Source organism: Hippoglossus hippoglossus, chromosome 7 (assembly GCF_009819705.1).
Source record: "Hippoglossus hippoglossus isolate fHipHip1 chromosome 7, fHipHip1.pri, whole genome shotgun sequence".
In the NCBI taxonomy this organism is placed as follows: domain Eukaryota; kingdom Metazoa; phylum Chordata; class Actinopteri; order Pleuronectiformes; family Pleuronectidae; genus Hippoglossus; species Hippoglossus hippoglossus.
The window spans coordinates 26,940,886-26,945,872 of NC_047157.1; the positions used below are offsets into that span (position 1 = coordinate 26,940,886).

At 41.2% G+C, this 4,987-nt stretch overlaps 1 protein-coding gene across 6 annotated transcripts in view; it reads right to left on the reverse strand.

The window, feature by feature from the left end:
- Window positions 1-4,003: 4,003 nt before the first annotated feature.
- The window catches only part of LOC117765254 (extracellular sulfatase Sulf-2-like), a 42,754-nt gene continuing 41,770 nt past the window's right edge, over window positions 4,004-4,987 (reverse strand). For all 6 annotated transcript variants that reach the window (XM_034591631.1, XM_034591630.1, XM_034591628.1 and 3 more), the window contains one exon: window positions 4,004-4,987. This exon is cut by the window's right edge and continues 497 nt beyond it. The gene's annotated coding sequence lies outside the window, so the exon portion shown is untranslated.

Consider the following 4,987-nt stretch of genomic DNA (forward strand, 5'->3'; position numbering starts at 1 on the left):
GTATATATATATATATACAGTCATTTATCGTCTGTATATACAGACATTGGTCAGGCCCTGTTCAAACCTGGTATCAACATAATTCTCAGGTGATCTTTTTATCATTATTTTCTGTCATGCAAAACATTTCGTACCTTGTTTCCATTGGCGAAGTTGTTGTTTTTAACCGACATGCAGCAGTGAATTAAATGAGAAGAAGAAGAAATCAAAACAACACAGACTGGTGTTTTCCAGTCAAACCAAATCAGTCAAGATGTTTGATTGTGATTTCTCTTTAGGCTTTTAGAAAGTTTGAGACTTCGTCAATAGAGACGACGTGTTTGTTGCAAACTGAACTTCCTCTTTCACAGAGGATGTCAGCAGGCGATCTTTAAGTGTGGCCACGTTAATGTGGACTGAGGCATCAAATCTCAATGCGTCCTCGAGTTACGACTTGTGATTAGATAACCCGAGACACACAACTGAAATAAAGCACCTTTAAATCTGAATTAAAGGTAGGGTTGGTCATTTCTTTTTATTTGTATAAATCCTCATCACGTTCCGATAGCATCAATAAATAAAGTTGTCTGAAAAAACTGTAAATGTCTGTGGCCCTCGCAGGACGGTAATAATCATTTCATTCAAACCGAATGAACTGATTGGCTGGCGTACCTGTCAGTCACTAGTTGGTGAGCGAGTCACGGAAAAATAGTTTTCTAGCTTCTATCAGGCAGTGGGCGTTCCTGTGTTTTGGGGCGGAGCTTTGATGAGAGGGGGTGCAGTAAGTCGGTGAAACCTGCTGTTGCTTTTCCAGGATGTACAACCCCAGCTTGTGTTGTTGTATTGACCGTGAACCGGATTACTCTCTGGTGTTAGAATCTCTGTGGTGAACACACTGAGATCAAATCTGGTGTTTAGCCTCTTGTAGCTTTTAGCTTCGAGTTGACTGTTCAGCTGCCAATAGAAAACTGCAGGCAGCTGAAATAAAGAATAAATAAAAAGACAACACGAGAGCAGACACAGTCAGAGCAGCTGGAGAGGATCCTTCAGCAGCTGAAGAGCCTGATGTTCCTTCAGGAGGTGGAGACCAAACACTGAGATGAAAGAGAGGAAACACCACAATGTGTATCTGACGTCTGGATGTGAACGAATAATGTTGTTGCTAACAAATGAGTCACAACTACTTTATAAACCAAAGATACATCAGAAGTGAATCTATGAGTTTTCCTGTTTTCAGTCTGTACATCTGATCTGAATATTGACGTGTGGGTTTTACTCTAGTTGGTGATTTTTCTCAGTGTAGTAAAGAAAAAATAAAAAGGTTTGTGTCTGACGTCTTTAACTTCATTGTCTACAACACAGAACATCTCCACCTGTGACACACGACATGTTTCCATTTGTAAATCGCTGTTTTCAAACAAAAACTGAGAAGTGTGGATGTGATCACTTCTTACAGCTCCCTCTACAGGAAGTTACTGTTACTGTCGTCAGATTGATTGAGTGGGCCGATCATATTTAATTTTAATGGCACTTTTTTGTTTACTTCAGATTTAGTCAGTGAAGCCACATTCGTAGTCCTGGAAACTTCAAGGAACTAAAGGTTTTCTCCCGACTATATTTCCACTGTGGTGATTGAAATGGTGTAATCATCTCTCATACTTTACTTTCAGTGTTTCAAAATAGAGGCTGAAATTAAATGTCCCGCCCCAAAGGTTCCTGTACTCTGGGAAAGAACTTCCTCCAAGATCAGGAGGCTTTTTTCAGCAGTAGAAAACTTTATTTAGACCCGAGTTCCTCCAAAGATTCCTGGGTAAAGTTCCTATAGCAGACGTAAAGGTACAAAAAGGGCCGGAGGAGGTTTTTAGGGTCGAGCCTCTCTAAACCTCAACAGACGCAGTGACGTACGAACGCGTTTGTCTTTACGAAGCAGAGTTTAAAGAGAAAAAGGTTCAGTTTGGCATTCAACACTTTATTCACAAACTATAACCAATCACTGTTTCCACAGGTCAGTGGGTGAATGTACAGGTGTGTTAGATCAGTATCACTGGCTGCATCATCAAGTGTCACCATGAAACCTCCATTGGTCCGTTCATCCCTCCATCCTCCAATCAAAGTGCTCAGCAGTTTGTCCTTCAGTGTGTGTGTGTGTGTGTGTGTGTGTGCAAGTCGGTCCAGTCTCACTTGGCCCGGGTCCGAGTGCCCATCTTAAAAAAAAAAAAAACACACCTAAACATTTACAAATACATTCAAACACAACCAGGAGGTTTTTCCTAGATAGTTGTTAGACAGCAAGTAGCACCGCAGAGCGAAATACATCTGAGGTTGGAATATAAAACTCTACAGACAGACAGCAGACGGGTTAGCTGCATTCACGCAGGAAGGAGGAGTCACGCTCAAACACTTTTACACTTAGAAAAATACACAATGTTGTGATGACGGCTGTGTGGTGTCGTGTTTCTTCTCCCTGTGGATCAACAACGAGCTCTGGTGGGATTTGATCGTAGAAAACATGAAATGAAACAATAACAAATTGTCGGAATTTTGGCATCAGTCAGTTGAAGGGTGAGAAACTCTAAAATCAAACGTAAAATCAAAACACAATAGAAGAGGAAATGAACCACAAGACGCGTCAGCATCGCACAATAAGGTTGTTTTTGCAGATACATGAAACCAAAGCGTGACCTCGACACCACAAACCGTCGCTCGTCTCCGACAACAATCACCGATTCTGTAACCGTGACGTTACCATTGTTCTCAAACACGAAACCAACTCAAAACTCTAATGTGGATCCGTTCACACCTGTTCACACTTGTTTCTGGTGATCCAATCACAAGTGAGTTCGTCAGTTCACACCTGACGTTTCTCCACGTGATCAGATTTCACTTCCCCCGCAAATTGTGTTTTTGACCAGCAGGAGGCGGCAGTGCACTTCCTGTATCTAGTCTGACGGAAATTAATAGAAGAAATTAAAACAACACAGACTTGGTCGACTCCTTCGCGTTTTCCAGATCCAAGATCTTTGACGCATCTGTGAACTTCTGTTTTTAGCTTCTTGAATATTTCAGACATTGTGGACGACATTTTATGTGATTGGAGAATGTGAATAAGTACGATTCAGATCGTTTTTTTCTTTTACAGAGAAGTTAGCGGACCGTAGCTGTTCAGGGGCCAGAGGTGGTGGTGTAATCAGCCCATGACCAATCAGGCGTCTTCGTGGGCTGCTCAGACGGCGAAGGACGAACTGAGTCGTCTGGTTTGCATCACCAGCTCGTCCCGCCCTTATTAATGTTGCCTAGCAACAGAGCGGAAGTTGGACGCAATGAGAAGTTTTAGTGCCCCTTGGTTTTTTAACGTGTGTAATGTTCAGTTGAATTGAAGCCTGACACTTTGCCGTTATAACCTTTGATTTTTCGGGGATGAAAGGAGGCAGTTGAAGGAGCATTCAGAATGTTAGAGTCCCGCCGCTGTGACGTCATCGGTCTTCAAATGCAGCCGCTGAATAGAGACGCAGCTTTCGTTAACAGATCTTAGACTAACGCGCCATGCTAGCTGTCCACGCAAAGCTAAAGAGAAGAAGACAGGAAATAACCTCCAGGTCCTTGTGATGTTTGACATCAGACGGGACCTGAATTTGTTTCCACAGCAACTCAAGTAAATCACCACATTCAAATGAACAAGCAGCCTTTCAGTAAAGTCTGTGTTGCTGCGTTAGAGGAAACAACCATCGATATAAAGATGGACGACATGACAGCTCCCAAAAGTGAAGCCAAATCATCTGGATCGCCCCCTGGTGGCTGGCTGAAGTATAGGTCATAAACTCCGCCTCCTCCATGTTAGTAGGTGGGACATGGATCAAACTAAAAAGTCAAAATATTTGCACTTTATATATTTTAGTCTAATTTTTGTACAAAATGGAGTAGGTGTGTCGTCCATCTTTATTTACAGCATTTACCCAAAAACCACCGAGTCGGACGAGGTGACGTTTTTGTTTGTGCCGTGTTTTACTTTGTTCTTTTTGAGAACAATAATCTGCAAATCGATGGAGCTTGTTTCAATAATCCAAAAAGTTTCTCTTCTTTCTGCCACACCAGGAAATAAGCACCAGCAACAACAAGTGCTCCCCCCCACCCAGTGACAATCTATACACCTGCTGAACGGCATTCTGGGAAATGTAGAAATTTATAAAAAGTTGCATTAACAAAGAACGGGTAGAATTAACACTTTATCTGTAAATGCAGTCGGATGTTTAGATGGAATTTAACAGTGTAAAAGTATCCGAGGGGCAGATCTGATCCCGTTATTATGTATTTATACATTTATATATTCTTTATTTCCGATGACCAGATCTGTGTCTTACTTTAAGTTTTAATTCTCGCATCTTATTTTCTCTTCTTGTGTGAATCCAGTTTTTATTTTTTTACAGTTTTATTTTACATTTTCATTATTTATTTTTAACTCTGGATATTTCTGACCAGTGGTTTGTTTGAGGTGACGGCAGAAATTCAAAGTTAAAAATAAAGAAATGATTATAATTATTATAATAATAATCCGAGAAGACAACTGAACTGAGAAGGAACGATGTGATTGGACGGTGATGTTTGATGGTTAACACAAGTTAAAGAATTTAAAAAAATGTGATGATTGACAGTGAAAGAAATTTCCTCGAGTTTTCATTCACTGAACAGCTGTGACAACTTCTTGATGCAGTGACATCATCATGTAGTCCTCTTTTGATTGGCTCAGGAGACATTTCGAACTCCCAATGTCTTTAATCTTTTTTTGTCCTTGTTCTTTCTCTTGCTCCAAAATGTTCTCGTCGCCGTGTTGCATCTTGGGATCTGTAGCCAGTCACCAGAGGTTAGTACAACTGTCTGTCCCAGTCGGTCACCACGGTAACCACTGCTCAAGTTAATGGAAGAATAAAGAAAAAGAAGAAATGACATCACATTTACATGGCGGTGATGTCACAGTGTTGGACGTTTGTCTGCTTCTGTCTCCGTCGGAGTT